We start from the raw sequence: 8,485 nt of genomic DNA, 5'->3' as shown, positions 1-8,485 counted from the left end.
ACTCCTGCCCGTGTGTGTAGATGGCACGCCCTGCACTCCTGTGGGGGCAGAGGGGGCGGCTGTGGTTGGAGCAGGGAGGAGGAGGGACGGAAAAGGCCCAGGAGTGAAAGGCTGCCTTGAGCCCAGACTCATCCCTGCTCCCCGCTCGGTTCCAGGATGGCCAGGCTCCTGCGGATGTTGCAGAGGAAGGCTCTGCAGGTGGCCCCAGAGCCTGAGGGAAGCAGCTGCCATCTTCCCAAGGGGCAGAGAAACCCCTGCGTCCCCGCTGGAGGGGAAACAGCTCCCGTCCAGGCCAGATGGCGGAAGTGCCCGGCCTTCTGGAAAAGGACCCCGGCTCCCGGCGCAGGCGCCGAGCTGGGAGAGGCCCCGACCAGGCCCCAGTGGAGCTGGCCCAGGCTGCGGTTTGGCAGACAGGACCCAGCCCAGGAGGGGCGCCGGGCAGGGTGGCAGCAGCAGCCCCAGGAGCCCAGCCCTCCTTCCCATCAGGAGGCCTCGCCCTGCCCGTTCTCTGAGGCCCTTCCAGCCCCTGCCGGCGAGGAAGGGGAAGGTCCCTGTCCCAGCACCGGCAGCTCAGCCTGGGACAGCGGCAGCACCTGGGCCTCTGGCAGCAGCCAGGCCGACAGGCACCACTGCTTTGTTCCAGGTGAGGAGCCAGGCTGGGCTGAGGGAGGGCTGAGGACGGGATGTGAACACCCTGGACCCAGACGCTCTCCCAGGGATATGGGCGGGGGGGTCCCCAGCCCAGGTGTCTGGCCTGAGCCCCGCGAACCCCACGGACAGCAGCAGCCGTCACACAGCTGCCCCTTCCACACGGGGACCTGGGGGTGGGGGCGTGAAGAGCTGCTGCCAATTGGTCCTTGCTGCTCCGGGGCTAGGGGAATCGGCACCTCCCCTGGAGTCCTGGGCAGGGGAGGGGGGCTCTGCTCTGGGCTTCGGCAGCTGTTGGGGGCTGAAGGCATCCCTGAGAGGGAGGTTTGGGGCCCCATCTGCTCTGGGTGCCTGAGGTGGAAAGGGGGGTCTTGAATCCTGCTCTGCCCACCACGCCCCTGTCCTTCCCTCCCTGGTGCAGGGACCCCCCTGGATTCGGAGCAGGAGGAAGGGGTGGACGTTGCCAAAGATGAAGCTGCTCTCAAGCTCATCCGAGAGCAGCTCCAGTGCAGAGATAAGGTACAAATGTTCCCCACCTGGGCTGGAACCAAGATTGCCCTGTCCCTTCCCAGTATCCCCACCCCCTACCAACGGTCTTGTCCTTCCTGATCCACCACCCCTAATGGGGCCCTTTTACATCCATGGTGTGGGACCCCCAGATGGGGGTCTTTGTCCCACAACAGCCAAGGTCGTCTCCCCCCACAGGCACTGTCCCAGTTCCTGATCCTGCTTGCGTACGAGTGGTGGGGGATTTGGACAATCGGCGGGTCCCCACAATCTCCCATTGAGGCCTGAGCCCTGGAGCTGGTTTGGGTGGGGCAGGAAGGTCCCTTGCTAACAGGTTGTCTCTCGCTATACCCCACTCCTGGTGGGTCCAGGATGAGGGCAGCAGCTCCTGTTCCTTTGGGCCATCTACCCTGCATGTCTGGCTGCACGGGAGAGAGGGGAAGACACGCTGGAGCCGCGCTGCTGCAAGGTGGCTGTGGTGAAGAGGATCGTGGTGAGTGAGACACACCATACGGCAGCTGGCGAGAGGAGAGAGACATGGGATTGGCAAGGGTATGGCCAGGCTAATGGGTGGGGGCTGGGTACTATTGGAGGTGGCAGCAGAGGACAGGGATTGCTGTCGCTGAAGACTTGGGAGAAGAGAAGGGAGAAATTCGGAGATTGGTGGGTAGTGGGCAGGGAGGGAATTGTGGGGCTGGAGGGCAGCTGAGAGTGGGGGACAAGGAATTACATGGTCCCAGATTGGTCATCGGGATGGGGCTGAATGGGGGCAGTTTTGAGAGGGAGGAGGAGAGAAGGGGATTGGGGGTGAGCTGGGCAGGAATCCGGGAAGTGGGACAAGTCGGATGGGCAGGAAGGAATCGGGGGAGCGGGTGGTGGTGGGGGATCCTGCTGGCCATGTGGGGCACTGGCTGTGTCATCTCCTCACTAGGAGGTGTCAGTCGGCCCTGAATCTTACACCCTCCTTTGTCTCCTTCGCGTTTCACAGGAGCTCATCGAGGAGCTTCCCGATGACTAGTCACCCAGCGCCGTCCTCGCCCACTCCCTGGCTGCAGTGGGCAACCTCTGGTACCGAGACAGCCCCACCCCCCCACCCCGCCGGCTCCCCTCACCCCAGTGCTGCTCAGGCCCAAGGCTGGGAGTCACCGTCACTCTCCCTCCCAGGTCACCTCCCAAGAGTGGCGCCTCTGGCTGAGATGGTGGGGTGGGAAGGTTCACTCTCTCCTGGCAGTGCTCTTCTTTTCACTCCCATAACATGACAGGGGCCTTGGGGAGGGGCTCAGTCCCGGGCTCAGATACAGGAGGGGCAGCAGGCTCCAGGGAACAGGAGCTATTCCTGTCCTGCCACTGTCTGTCTGGGACGCCTTGGCCTTATCATTCCCTAGCTAAGTGCCTCAGTTTCCATTCTCACCAGCCTGTGCCTCTATCCCTGTGGCTTGGTGTCCGTGTTGGCGACAGTCCCACTCCCGTACTGCACAGTCTAATACCAGCTCCTCTCTCTTGCCAGCACCATGAAACCTGCCCTGGAGCCAGCCCTAGAGACCTACCTCTTGCGAGCTGCCCTTCACTCCGTCTTCACCCTGGGCACGCAGAAGGACACCACCGACATCCAGGTACCTCCTCCTCCTCCATCCTTTTACTTTTCCAGAGTGGTCCTTTGTCCCTGCTCCCTTGATTCGCTGGAGCTCCAGATTTAGGGGTGGGGTAGCGGAGTTGGAACAAGCTGCAGGGTTGGATCCTTCCCTCCAGCAGGGAAGAGATTACCCCTCCTTGGGGGATATCTTTCTTTCTTTCTTTCTTTCTTTCTTTCTTTCTTTCTTTCTTTCTTTCTTTCTTTCTTTCTTTCTTTCTTTCTTTCTTAAGCTGTGTTTTACCCAGAAGCCCAGCTTCCATCCATAGCAACTTGGCTGTTTCATACTCTTCTGCCTACAAGGCCCTCTGCAGAGACCTGCTAAGCTCATGGATCAAAGGTCCAGGGTCATCAATTCTTGCGAATTGCCTGCAGTGGGATGTGAAGGAGAGAGGACAGGATATGTGTTTGGAGTCTCCCCAGTGCTTCCCAGAGACCCCTCTTCCCATCCAATGGCAGGTGTAGACCCAGGTTCCCTAACTCTGACCCATGCTTTGCAGGCTCTGCACAAAGTCATCCCAGAGGTCCTGGATGCCATGCTGGGGAATCTGCTGGCAGAGTCCCCAGACACAGACAGGCTCCACTTCATCTTGGAGGTGAGCCCCATTTCACCTGAACTCTTTGGAGGACTGGTAAGGAGAGACTGGAAGATCCATTTTCTACTGTGTTCTCCTAGCTGGGTCCCCAGTGGGCCGTCCTTGGTTGGGGAGGTCAGTGCAATGCAGTGTCAGGTCCTTCCTTCTTGAGGGACAGAGGAAAGAGCTGGGATTTCAAGCCAGAGCTCTGCCTGGTTCTGCTGAGCACTAACCACAGGGCTCCTGGCTGTCTTGGGGAGTGAGAGTCTGAAAACCCACCCTTCCCCCACCCCTCCAACACACACACCCCACGAGATTTGGGAGATGGTTCTCAGAGAAGAGGCACACGCTCATTTCCTACAGAAACAGGAGGAGCCCAGGGAATCAGCCCTTCCCTCTGATCTGCTCTGAAATTCCTGTGGGGATTGTGTTCTCAGTCACTCCCTACATCCCCCCAAGGATTTTCATTGCAGGGAAGGGCCGAGAGTTCAGTCTCCTTTCTGGTGAACTGTTCAGGAATCAGGAGTTCTGGGAGGATGGGACCAGCCCCGACCCCGAACATTGTCCCAATCTAGAGAGACGCTGACAAGTTGTGACCCGCAGGGTACAAGCTGTGTCCTGGGGGAAAGAATCCCCTTCTAAAGCTCTGCCATCAAGGCCTCAGCTATTCCCCCCTGAGCAGAATGTCTCAGGCCCCTGGGGCTGGGGGCGTGGGGGGCTCATTTGCAAAGCAGGTGCACCTGGCCACTGAGTCTGACCTGCCTCCTTTCCCCGCAGAATATCAACTTGTGGGTCGTGTCCAGGGTGTCGCAGGAGCGAGCCAGGGCCATCAGGAGCAGCACAGCCCTGCTGAGATACACAGTCTCCCTCCCTGAGTTTGACGTAAGTGACCTCTGACCCCAGCTTGCTGGCTCCCGGCGGAGGCAGGCTGGCTCCAGCGGGCTGCAGGATCGGCTGCTGCCGGGGCTGTGGCTTAGGAGGGTTCTCCATAGGGAGGCAGAGTCAGAGCAGGGACTGAGCTCGGCTTGAGTCAAGTTCTTCTTGTCCTGGTTCAGTGTTGTCCCTGGGCCTTTAAGGAGCCCATGCTCCACCCCTGCTTGGCATCCCAAAGCAGCTCCGTGCTCTCTTGGCAGCAGAGCAAATGAAGGGTCGATCTCAAGCTCCTCTCCCCCAACATCTCCTGCAGAGGAGCTAAGGGGAAGGAGCCCTCTGGCCCAGGGGAGCTGACAGGAAAATGCTGATGGAGTCCCCTCTCCTCTCCCTTCCATTAGATCTCAGCCGAGTTCCCTAGGATGGGGCACCATGTGGCCCAGCTGGCTCTATTTGTCAGCGATCCAGACAAGGACATCAGCCGGCAGGCCAGGGAGGGGACTTACCGGCTCTACCAGCTGCTGCTCCAACAGAGGGGTAAGGAACCCAGCTGGGACACGGAACCCAATAGGGGACTGAGAGTGACCACAGGTGGATAATGGGACCCCACACCATTTCTCTCAGACTGACCCCAGCTGGAGGACAAGCCTCTCTCTGCCTCTGTTCTTCTCCACTCCACTGTGGAGCCACCAATGGGATTGGAAGGACACAGAAACTGCAACCAGAAGGAGAAAAGTCTCTCTCTCTCTCTCTCTCTTCCAGGGCTGACCATACATGACGCGGAAGATCTCTGGTGCTATGACTGGCACCAGGACAGAAGGCTATTGGGCTACAAGAATACAGCCAGAGTGGGGGAGGTAAGGGCACTGTGCCAGGGCATGACACAGCTCAGAGGGCGTGGCTGGCTGGGTTCCCTGCAGTGGATGCCTCCTGGAGACAGGAAAAGAGCCCACTCCTTATTTCCAGCTCAGAGTTCCTCATCCAGCAACCAGTGGGACAGGCTGGTGCTAAAGGTCCCACATTGGAACCTCGCTAGTTGCCGTGATTTGAGTGTCTTACATGGCTGCATTGCTCTGTGGCATAAGGAAGATCCCCGGGTGGGTGAGTTAATATAGGATTATGGCTCAGGGTGTCTCTCTGTTCCTGTCCCCCTGGCTGATCCCCAAGTGTCTGAGAGGAGAGCCCTGAGTCAGTCAGTCACGATTGCTTGATCAGACCCTTGTTTAATTCCCTGCACCCTGTAGAAGCAGAGAAAGGAGGTGGGCTTTGCCCAATTCCATTGCCGGTCAGGAAGCAGAATGCCCCAACCTGGGAACTGGGTAGGGGACATAGTGAGCTCCAGAGCCAATATGGACCACATGCGCCACCCTCATGTCTCCAGCCCTGGCCAGGGAATGGCAGAGTATCTGGACCTCAGCCACTGTTCCAAAGAAGCACATTGTCACTGAGCCAAGTTGCGGCTACTTGCTGCACAAGTAGAAAATCAAAGACACCCCCCGGCTCCGTCTCACAACTGTGGTGAGAATATCCAAACCTTCGAACACACTGTAACACAGTGCCCTCAGCCTGGAGTCAAAGGTGAAATGGGTGATTGCCACAACATCACAGAGGAGGCCCTGGAGCGGCTCCTGGATCGACAAGCGCATCGACAGAACGCTGCTCCAAAGACGCCCCGTGAGAGAGACTGTGTGAGCTTGTCCCGCCTCCCACAAGCTGAATTGCTGCAGCGGAAGAAAAGTCTCCGAGGAGCGTCTGGGATGGGGACTGGGCCATGAGTCACCTTGTCCTTGTGAGGCTGCAGGTTGGATTCCCCTTGAAGAAACCAAGGAGATGCAGAGGCCATTCCCAGCAATGAGAGAAATCACTAAGCTGGGGTGAAGAGACCTTTGGTCCGTCAGCTCCAATCCCCTCGACCCACACAACACACACACACACTCCTCTAGCCGCTGAGGTGCAGGAGATCTCTCTGCTGGAAGCAACACAGGGTCCCCTGTCGTCTCGGTGCCCTGCACAGCAGAGTGGGCCTGCTCACACACATTAGAGATCCATTTCCAGCCCATCCTGGCCCCTGCCACAAATTGCCCTCCCGAAAGAGCCACTGGAGGCTTTGGTCCCTCAGCATCTGCGACGTTTTTATAAAGGGGCTTCCCTGAGCCCTGGGACCCTGAAAGCCTCCTGGGGAATGAAGTGCCTTGGCCACAGCAGCTCTCTTCCCCGCCCTTTGGGGCACTAGACGCCATTGTACCGCCAGGACTTGGAGGCTGGCTCTGGCCAATCTGCTAGAGTCCCGTGTCCTCTTGGTTTTAGGTCTTTGGAAAATTCTTCTCCATCGGTCAGAAAAGATCCTTCCTTCAGACAGCAGTGCTGGCTATCCATGACCCTGTGCTGCGTGTCAGCCAGGCTGGGCTGGTGCTCGTCTACTCCCTCCTGGGAGAAACCCAGCAACTGATGGGGGTCACGGTAAGCAGCTGCAATCGACTCAGGAGCTTGGGGTGGGGGCCAGGGTCTCATTCCCATCCTATCGCCATTCGCTGGCCTGGTGGCAAGGAGCCTAGTGGGGACTTCTGGACTTCATGGACTTCTCTTCTTCAGATGTGGTGCTCTGCTATCACTCCTGGAAAGGACAGGAGAGTCCCCTAAGAGCCCTCTGGGAACCTTTCCTGCCCCACAGAGCTGCCCCCATTTCCCCATAGCCTAGTGTCCATGTCACCTGAGCCACCATCGAGAGTTGCTCCCTTCCCCGGCAGCCTGGGAGGCCAAGGACTGACTGGTGATGGCGACTGAGCAGGAAGGGCTGAGGCACATGGGCGTGGGAAGCTGGTGTTGCTGCTGGTAGGGCTGGACCCGCTCTCGAGAGATTGGGAGGATTCAGTCAGCAGGGGCTGCTGACCTGCCTCGTTCACCAGGGCTGCCATTCTGTGGTTTCAGCTTTTGTCACTGGGGTGACTTGGGGAAAGGTCTCAACCTCTCCCCATCCCACTTCACTGCTGCCAGAATCCCTCCTGCCCCCCACCACCCTGCTAGAGCCCCCTCCCTGCCGTACCTGGGTGGGGATGGAGGTAGGGGTGGAGGAGAGGGTTCTATGAACTTAAGCGGTGTCCCCAGGTGGGTTGGAGGTGGAACAGCTGTCAGGGGCACTGATGGGGAGGTGGCAGGAGCTCACCCGACAAGGAGGGGGGTTGGCACTGGAGGTCACTAGAGAGGACAGCAAGCCTCCATCCTGGGGGTCGGGAGGGTGAATCCACCACTCAGACATGAGCAGCTGCTGGATGGAAATGATGGTGCTCGTTCCAGGTGCCCTTAATCCTCCCTGATTCCTGGGGAGTGTCTCCGTCTCTGACATGTTCTCGTTCCCCTGCAGCACGAGGATGTCACAGCCAAGGTCATGGGCCAGCTTCACATCATCCGGCACTTGCACCAGATGCCCGAGGCGCTGCAAGGGCTGTGGCTCGTCTGATGCTCTTAAAGGTTCCCCTCCCTGTTCAGCAAGTCCCGCTCCCTGCTGCAGGTACTGCTCTGTCTCACTGTAAATGCGGGGCTAGTGGAAGCAGAAATGGAGGCCCCTGGCACTCACAGAAATTCTCTGCCCTCTCTGTGGAGCCGGGTCCTTCCCTTGGCCCCCCAAATTCCTTCATCTGGGGCAGAAGCTCTTTCCCTCCCACCCATACCCCTCCCCTCTTTCCTTGATCTCACCCCCATCCCATTCCCCGTGCTCCCAGGCAGAGATCTTCCTGCCCCATATGGCGCAGAAGGACCTTTGTGTCAGGGCTACAGACTGTCTGCCCAACTGAAGCTCAGGAAGCTCCACATTTGAGGAGGTGAGGATGGGACAGAGGCTCAGGGCTAGCTTCCTCTCCTGCCCTTTATTCTTCCTTTGGCCCTTCTATGGGCTCTCAGAGTCTGACATGAAGAGGAGCCTCCTCCCCCCACGTCTTCTAGGCCCTGGGGTGTGTGACAGCCTCCCAGATGGCTGCAGTCAGAAGCTGAACCACCTCAGGGAGCAGTGGGGGCAGGTCCCTTGTCTGAGGAAACCAAGTAGTGGTAGTTCTCAAAGAGGCTGAGAGGGAAATCCCGTTCCCTCATGGAGGTAAGAGCCATTGACTTCTTTGGACATCTGGGTTTCTTGGGGGAGAAATGGGATCCCTGCTGCACAGCCTGGCTGGGAGCTTCCCCCATCCCTGGGATAGAGACATCTCCATCAATGTGCCACCCTTGTTTTTTTCCTAGCAGGAGGCTCCCCAGAGAACTCCTCAAA

This window comes from Eretmochelys imbricata, chromosome 14 (genome assembly GCF_965152235.1).
Source record: "Eretmochelys imbricata isolate rEreImb1 chromosome 14, rEreImb1.hap1, whole genome shotgun sequence".
Taxonomy (NCBI): domain Eukaryota; kingdom Metazoa; phylum Chordata; order Testudines; family Cheloniidae; genus Eretmochelys; species Eretmochelys imbricata.
This window is presented reverse-complemented; position numbering follows the sequence as displayed.